Below are 9090 nucleotides of genomic sequence, written 5' to 3'. Positions count from 1 at the left end.
TGATGGATAAGGATAAGAGGACATTTTTATATAAATGTAATCATACACAATGTACTCTGTGGGGAGAGATAAGTCTTGCCTCTTTCACTTAATATAATTATTTTGAGATCCATCCAAATTCTACATTCATTTTTATTGCAGTGTGTGATTCTACTGCATGAATATTCCAGTTTGTTGATCCATTCACCTATTGATGGACACTTGGATTGTTTTCACTTTTTGGCTATTAACGTATTCTATGGACTGACTTGTGTATCCCCAAAATTCATATATTAAAGCCCCAACCCCCAATTTAATGCTTTCCAACTGTGGTGCTGGGGAAGACTCTTTAGAGTCTCTGGGACTGCAAAGAGATCAAACCAGTCAATCCTAAAGGAAATCAACCCTGAATATTTATTGGAAGGACTGATGCTGAAGCTGAAGCTCCAATACTTTGGCCGCCTGACGCAAACAGCCGACTCATTGGAAAAGACTCTGACGCTGGGAAAGATTGAAGGCAGGAGGAGAAAGTGATGACAGAGGATGAGATAGTTGAACAGCATCACAATGGACATGAGTTTGAGCAAACTCCGGGAGATAGTGAAAGACAGTGAAGCCTAGTGTGCTGCAGTCCATAGGGTTGAAAAGAGCCAGACACAACTTAGGGACTCAGCAACAACCCCCAATGTGACTGTAGCTGGAGACAGAATCTTTAGAAGGAAAAGTAAGGTAAAAGGATGTCATAAGATGGGAATTCCCTGGTCCTGTAGTAGTTAGGATTCAGCACTTTTAGTGCTGTGGACCGAGTTCAATCTCTGGTCAGGGAACTGAGATCCCAGAAATCACAGGGCATGGCTAAAATTTTTTTAAAATGATGTCATAAGACTGGGGTTCTGATCTGATAGGATATGGCCTGATAAGAAGAGGAAGAGGGGCTTCCCAGGTGGCTCCATGGTAAAGAATCCACCTGCCATTGCAGGAGACATGGGTTCAATCCCTGATTCAGGAAGACCCCACGTACCATGGGGCAACTAAGGCCATGCGCAAAACTAATGATCTGTGCTCTAGAGCCTGGGAGCCACAAATACTGAGCCCATCTGCCACGACTACTGACGCCTGCATGTCCTAGAGCACTGGTTCTGCAACAAGAGAAGCCACCACAATGAGAGACCCATGCACCTTAACTAGAGAGTAGTACCTATTCGCTCTCCACAACTAGAGAAAAGCTTGCACAGCAACAAAGACCCACCACAGCCAAAAATAAGTAAATAAATACAATTATAAAGAAGAGGAAGATCTCTCTCTCTCTCTTTTTGTCCCACGTGAGGATACAGAGTGAACATGATCATTTGCAAGTTGGGAAGAGAGCCCTGACCAGGAAGCAAATTGGAAAGCAGCTGGATCTTTGACTTTCCAGCTTTAAGAACCCTGAGAAATAAATTTTAAGTCACATTGTATTTTGTTATGAAACCTGAGATGAATAAGACAAAAAATAAAGCTGCTATGAGCATTCATATACAAATATTGTAGAGACATATGCTTTCATTTCTTTTACGTAAATACATTAGGAGTAGAATGACTGGATCATATGTGTAAGTTTAATTTTTTAAAGATACTGCCAAACTGATTTCTAAAGATATCATATACCATTTTACATTTCCATTAACAGTATATGGGGTAATTTCCTGAAGCACCAGTGGTTAGGACTCAGGGCTTTTGCAGACCAGGGCCTGGGTTAGATTCCCTGTCAGGAAACTAACATCCTACAAGTTTTGAGGTACAGCCAGAGGGGAAAAAAAGTCAGCAATAAAGGAGAGTTCCATTTCCTGGACATCTTCACATACAGTTGGTATGGTCAGGCATTTAATTAACTTTGGCCATGCTAATATGTGTGTAGTGGCATTTTGCCACGATTTTAACTTGTATTACCTAAAGCCTAATCATATTAAGCAGGGTTCACATGCTTATCTGCCACCTGTATATGTTCTTTGGTAAAGTTTGTGTTCAAATCTTTTGCTTGTTTCTTCCTCCAGAAAGTGGTGGCCACAGGCCTTCTCTCACCCCTCCCCATTCCTCCTGTCACTAGAGTAGCACTCTGCCCATGGGCTTCCATCTTGGGGGCTTTGTCTCCAGACACCCTCACCCCATTTCAAACCTAGGAGGGGCCTCATTACTCCCAGGGCTCAGGGCCCTGACACCTCCCAGGGCTCCCAAAGACTCCAAGGGTGCCCCCACTCCTCAGGCCACCATACTCTTCCAGTTCCCCAGTAGGGAAACATTCAGTGCAGATTGACTGAGTGTCTACCATGTGGAAGGGACTTCCTAGGTGGCTCAGGGGTCAAGAATCCGCCTGCCAATGTAGGAGTGTCAGGAGACACGGGTTCCATCCCTAGGTGGGGAAGATCCCCTGGAGGAGGCCATGGCAACCCATTCCAGTGTTGTTGCCTGGAGAACCCATGGACAGAGGAGCCTGGTGGGCTACAGTCCACGGGATCGCAGAGTCAGACACGACTGAACGACTTTCCACCTAAGATGTGGAAAGATCTGTTGGAGGCCGCAGTACACCTCGGTAAACTTGGATTCCGGTTTTGTACCCCATTTTTAGTTGTCAGAGCTCAGGTGGGGCCTTTAACTTCTCTGGGCCTCGACTTTCCCCTCTGACACTGGAATAACAACATCCCCTGGGTGGAAAGAGTTTTCCCTTGGCGATGGGAAAGAGAGGCAGCGGCTGAGGCAGGGCGAGGCCAAGAGTGCGCGCTGGCTTTCAGGGCCAGGACTCCTTGGCGGCCGCCAGGTAGGTCACCGCGCTGGTTGGGGCACCGAGCACGGGACCGGCCGACCTCAGCCACGTCCAGGCCCGGGCTGGCCACCAGGTGAGCGCTCCCGAGCGCTCCAAACGCGTCGCGGGCGGCCGTGCGTCCACCAGGCCAAGTACAGGTCATGGAGCGGCGCCCAGGGGGCGGCACGGACCCTAGGGGAAGCAGAGGAGGTACCGGGCTCGGGGTGGGAGGGTAGTGGGCGCGTCCCTGCCAGCCCTCGCGCCTCCTGTCGGCTCCTCACCTTCTCCTTCTGACAGGTAAACAAAGCAGCCCTGGCGCCCGAGCGGCGGCAGCGAGCGGCGGGGGCGGCGGTGGAGGGCAGCGGCCCAGCGACCCCGGCTGGGCTCGAGGAGCCGCACCCGCACCCACACCTGCGCCGCGGGGTGGAGCACCAGACCCCGGGACTCCCGGGAGTCTCAGGGGAGATGTGCTAGAGGGATCTGCCCAGGGTCACTGGGGACACCTGGGCACTGGGGGTGGTGGATTGTGGGAGGTTAGGCTGGAGCCTCTGGGGATAGGTGGAGGGGCCATCTGGGGCTACGTGGACCAGCAGGGTTGCCTAGGACATCTAGAGGGGAGTCGGGGGTGCCTGGGCCACAGGGAGCAGACCGTGTTCTGTTGGGACATCTGGGAGAATCGCGGTCCTTTTGGATATTGGGGGGCAGAGTTTGGAATCTGGGGGGGTCTGTGTGTGGCGGGGATGGGGGGGCGGGCGTCAGAAACCTCCAGAGATATTCACAGGGTGTTAGGAGGTGTTCAGGAGTGCTGGAGTTAAATAGCTCTCCAGGGATATCGTGGGAGCAGGCGGGGGTCCATGGGCATTCCCGTGATAGTCAGGGGTCCTGGGAGGTGAAAGGCACAGTCGGTGACCTTCGGAACTATGAAAAAGAGTGGCCTCGGGGATCTTGAGGGGAATTCTAAGTCTTTGGTCGTAGGGGCCCGTGAGGGTTCGCTGAGATTCAGGCTGGGCCCTGATCTGCTCTTTTCACTCGCGCAGGCGGTGGTGGTCCCCAGCTCGAGGGTCCCAGCGCCAGACAGTTCCTGACGCGGCTGAAAGCTCGCCCCCTGGCGGCCAGAGCTGCGGCCGACGTGGCGGCGCTGGTACGCAGGGCGGGCGCCACCTTGCGCCTGCGCCCCAAGGAGGGTGCGTGATGGGGCGTGGCCTTTCGGGGGCGTGGTCGGAGTGGAGCCAGGTTCCGAGGGGGCGGGCCCAGGATTGTTAGTTAGTCGCCTTGGTGGGAGGGCTTCCTTGGTGGCTCAGAGGGTAAAGCCTCTACCTTCAGTGCGGGAGACCTAGATTTGATCCGGGTCAGGAAGATCCCCTGGAGAAGGAAATGGCTAACCCACTCCAGTACTCTTTCCTGGAAAGTTCCACGGTCGGAGGGGCCTGGTAGGCTACAGTGCATGGGATCGCAAATAATCGCACACAAATGAGCAACTTCACTTTCTTGGTGGGATCAATGAGTGTGAATAGGGAGGCCCGGGCTCGGCTGTGATTTAAGGGTACTAAGGTTAGACTAGAATATTCCTCTAGGAGGTGACTTAGAGAGGGTTATTGGAGTAGTTGAACGCTGCAAGATCGGCTGTGGGTGCGGAGCTTGATGTTTACTTTCGTCAGCGGGGTTTCAAGTGGTATTTCTGAGGAGGCCGGGCATGGAGAAGGTTGGGGGCGGGCATTTGACTGAGGGGCGGGCGTGGAATGTTAGTCAAGGGGTGGAGTCTATAAACGCACTGGAGGTGTGGCTCGAATTGTCAAGAATAGGTTGACTTTTTTTTTTTTTAGGTTGACGTTTTATAGAATAATTGGTTTTCTCTCGTAGCTCAGTGGGTAAAGAATCTGCCTGCAATTAAGGTAGACCGGAGTTTGATTCCTGGGTGGGAAGATCCTCTGGAGTAGGAAATGGCAACGCATCTAGTATTCTTGCCAAATTTCATGGACACAGGAAGTCTGGCGGGCTACAGTGCATAGGGTAGCAAGAGTCGGACACGACTTAGTGACTACAACGAAGCTAATTAGAGAGCAGGACCTGGAGTCCTGGAGAAGCACGGTGTAAGATGGGTCTAAGGGTTTAAAATGAGGGGCAGAATCTGTGTTTTATTTGAGGGAGGTAGGAAATCTGGAGGATTGCTTGAATATTTGTTGCCAGGGCTGTTAGCTAAGAAGGTGTGATCAGAATGGTTGCTCAGGTGGGTGGAGCCTGGATGATTACTTGAGGGTCTCAGTTTACATAGTAAGATTGGTGAAACCCGGATGTGAATTCAAAGGGAAGCGGCTAAAATGTTTATATAGGGCGAGAGCCCTATCCAGTGTCACAGGACCATCATTAAAGATTTTCTTTAGCAATGTGGGAGATCTGGGTTTGATTCCAAGAAGATCCCCTGGAGAAGGGAATGGCTATCCACTGCAGTATTCTTGCCTGGAAAATCCCATGGACAGAGGAGCCTGGCCGGCTACAGTCCATGGGGTCGCAAAGAGTCAGGACTGCACGACTCACACTAGTCTCTTTTATTCTTTAGCCCTTAGAATACCGGAAGGACAATGACATCATGGATTTGTCCCAAGATCCCCTTGCCTCCTAGGAAGAGTTCCTGGCATGTCAAGTACAGTCAGTTTTAAAAGCCCTGCATTGTACTTCCCTGGTTGTGCTGTGGCTAATGTTCAAGGCTCCCAATGTAGAGGGCCAGTTTCAATTACGTTGGGGAATTGGATCCTAAGCAACTACTAAGACCTTCCACAGCCAAATAAATAACAATAAGTATTAAAAAAAAAAAAAACCTTGTGTAATTTTGGGAAGCTTGAACCGTCCATCTTGCCAAGATTTCCTTCATGAATCTTGGGGTCTTGGATTGGGAGAGAGGGTGGAAAAGGAGGATGGGAACTGCAGGAGAGCATTGAACAGGGCCACGCTGAGAATCCAGCACAAGCCTTGAGTCAATATTGGATGTCTCTCCATTTATTTAGGTCTTCTTTAATTTCTTTCAACAATGCTTTGCATTTCCTAGAGGACAATTTTTATGCTTCTTTTGTTAAATTTGTTCCAAAGTATTTTTATTATTTTCAGGCTGTTGTGAATGGAGTTATTTTTTTATTTCACTCTTGTCTATAGAAATACAATTGATTTTTGTATATTGATTTTCTATCCTGTAACCTCGTGAAACTTGTTATTAGTTCTAATTGTTTTTCAATTGGTTCCTTAGGATTTTCTATGTAATGACATTTGCAAATAGAGATGGTTTTATTTCTTTGTTAAAAAGGAAACAATCAATGCAAAATGGAGTGACTTGTACTAAGCTCCACTGATATTTAATATCTAACCTAATTGTACTTGCAGGCTATCCTAGGAATTGAATTTTAAGCCAACTAGTCTGTGAGGTTTTCCTGGTCAGCACTAGTGAGGTAATCTGCCTAAGACATCCTCCCTTGCCTTCCCCCGAAGGGAAGGTGACCTTCCCAGAAATAATACACTGTTTAAATTGTGGTTTAGTCACTAAATCGTGTCTGACTTTGGGACCCCATGGACTGTAGCCCAGTCTCCTCTGTCCATGGAATTTCCCAGGCAAGAATGCTAGAGTGGGTTGCCATTTCCTTCTCCAGGGAATCTTCCTGACCCCGGGATTGAACATGTATCTCCTGCATTGCAGACAGTCTCCTGTATTGCAAGTGAATTCTTTGCCACTGAACCACTTACTTGTCCTTTCTTTTATCAACACTTTCCAATATGGATGCCTTTTATTTCTTTTTCTTGCCTAATTTTCCCAACTAGAACTTCAGGTACAATATTGAACAGAAGTAGCAAAAGCAGACATTGTTTTATTCCAGATCATGGGTACAAAGTATATAGACTTTCATGATTGAGTAAAATTTTAGCTGTTTTCTGGACCCACTGTTTATGATAAGAAGCCTGCTTGGGACTTTCCTTGTGGCCTAGTGGATAAGAATCCTCCTGCCATTGCAGAGGACAGGGGTTTGATCCCTGGTCTGGGAAGATTCCACATGCCAAGGAGCAACTAAAGCCCTTGAGCCACAACTGAGCCCGAGTGCTGCAACTACTGAAGCCCCTGTGTCTAGAGCCTGTGCACCGCAATGAAAGAAGCTATCCCAGTAAGAAGTATGTGCACCGCAAGGAAGACTAGCCCCCACTCACTGCAACTAGAGAAAGTCAGTGAGCAGCAATGAAGACCCAGTGGAACCAAAAAAAGAAGACTGCTTGTAATATTATTGGGGTTACCTTGTAGATGAGTCATTTTTCTCTTTGTTCTTTCAAGCTTTTCTCTTTGGATTTTAACATTTTTGAATATGATGTGCCTAGGTGTCTATCTCTTTGCATTTATCCTGCTTGGAGTCAGTTAAGCTTCTTGGACATGTAGATTTTAGTTATTACTTCTTTGAATTTTTTTTGCTCTTCTATCTCCACTTCTGCTTCCCCGTTACACATATGCTGGTGCACCTAGTTGTGTCCCATATTTGTCTGATGCTCTATTCATTTTTTTCTTCATTCCATTTACAATCTGTTCTTCAAATTGCATAATTTGCATTGAACTCACTTCTAGTTCACTGCTCCTTTCTTCTGCTAGCCCAAAAGAGCTACTTTTAGTCCCTCTGCTTATTTTTTTCACTTTGGTTATTGTCCTGTAGATGAAAAACTAATTGGTTGATCCAAAAAAGAAATGAAAAATTTTATTCAAGTCAAATTTGAGGATTATAACCTGGGAAGAGCATCTCAGAAAGCTCTGAGAACTGTTTGGCCCTTAGAAGTCAAGATACAGTTATATGTTTTTTGAGACAGAGGGCTGTACATCAAGTGATGTATGATGATTTACATAATCCAGATCTAAGCATCATCATGGTAGGTCATGTTACAAGATCAAGAAGGAATATTGTCTTTTAAGGAATTGTCTTGTTGATGCTCGAACCCACTGTCTTTTAATTAAAATTTTTGCAGGAAGGGGGACCCGTTCCAGGGCCTCAGAGTGGGCTCTTGCCTAACACTCCGTTAGACAGTTCACTCAGAGAGGAATTGTCTGAGGAGACCCCTGTGCTGACAAAGCAAGAGACGGTATTGGGAAAAGGCCTCTGGGTGGAGAGCAGGAGGGTGAGGGAACCCAGGAGAACTGCTCTGCTACGTGGTTCACAGTTTCGGGTTTTATGGTAATGGGGTTAGTTTCCAGGTTATCTCTAGCCCATGACTCTGACTCAGGGTCCCTCCTCCATGGCATGCACATTGCTCAGCCAAGATGGATTCCAGCAAGAAGGTTTCTGGGAGGTTGGTAGGATATACGGACTGGCATCCCCTCTCTCCTTTATACCTTTCCTGAATTATTTCGGTTGTTGGTAGCTTGTTAGTTCTGTGTTCTTTTTTTTTTTTTTTTAGTTCTGTGTTCTTTACCGGGACCTCCTGTTGTTAAGATAGTTCATGCAAGTTGTTACTGTGTGCCTGGTCAGGGCAGGCAGTTTCAGTTAGTGCTTCCCTAACAAAATCACTCACCTGGCATCAGAACTTACTGAAGCTCAGGTTCTTTATGTCTCAGCACAGAAGGAATTCTGAAAGAGACAAAGCAATAGGCAAGAAGTAGGTGTATTAATATAGGACACTTATGAGGGAGACAGGCGTGCAGGCAAGGGGCACTGCCCCAGGAACTAAATGGGAAGGTAGGTTTATTTAGGGAGATACACACTCCATAGATGGGCTTCTCATTGCTGTGGCTTCTCTTGTTGTGGAGCATAGGCTCTAGGGTGCACAGGCTTCAGTAGTTGTAGCATGAGGGCTCAGTAGTTGTGGCTCACGGGCTTAGTTGTCCCATGGCATCTGGAATCTTCTCAGACCACGGATCAAACCTGTGTCTCCTGCATTGGTAGGTGGAATCTTTACCACTGAGCCAGCTTGGAAGCCTTGTAACTTAATTTCTTTATTGATATCCTCTATTTGATGAGATACTGTTTTCATACTTTCCGTTACATCTTTATACATGATTTCTTACTTCTTTGAGCAAATTTAATAGCTGATTTTGAAACTGCACACCTCAGATTGGGACTCCCCAGCTGAGACCCAGACTGGGCCTTAAACCCATTGCCTTCTCATTGAAATCACACACCTGGTCTCAGCACTTAATGAAGTTCAGGTTCTTTATATCTCATCACAGAAAGAATTCAGTGAGAGACAAAGTGATAGATAAAAAGTGGGTATATTTAGAGAGATATACATTCCATAGACAGAATAGAGTCCATCTCAAAAGGCAAGAGTGGCCTTGGGAGAAACACACTCCACAGACAGAGTGTGGACCATCTCAGAAG

General features: G+C 47.3%; 1 long non-coding RNA gene across 1 annotated transcript; it reads left to right on the top strand.

Moving 5' to 3' along the window:
- The first annotated feature begins 2838 nt into the window (after nt 1-2838).
- LOC136154039 (uncharacterized) lies at nt 2839-8097 on the top strand. The gene is made up of 3 exons (XR_010660472.1): nt 2839-2968; nt 3796-3942; nt 5316-8097. It is a non-coding gene; the product is annotated as an uncharacterized lncRNA (long non-coding RNA).
- The last annotated feature ends 993 nt before the right edge of the window (nt 8098-9090 follow it).

This window comes from Muntiacus reevesi, chromosome X (genome assembly GCF_963930625.1).
Source record: "Muntiacus reevesi chromosome X, mMunRee1.1, whole genome shotgun sequence".
Classification (NCBI taxonomy): Eukaryota; Metazoa; Chordata; class Mammalia; order Artiodactyla; family Cervidae; genus Muntiacus; species Muntiacus reevesi.
This window is presented reverse-complemented; position numbering and strand designations above follow the sequence as displayed.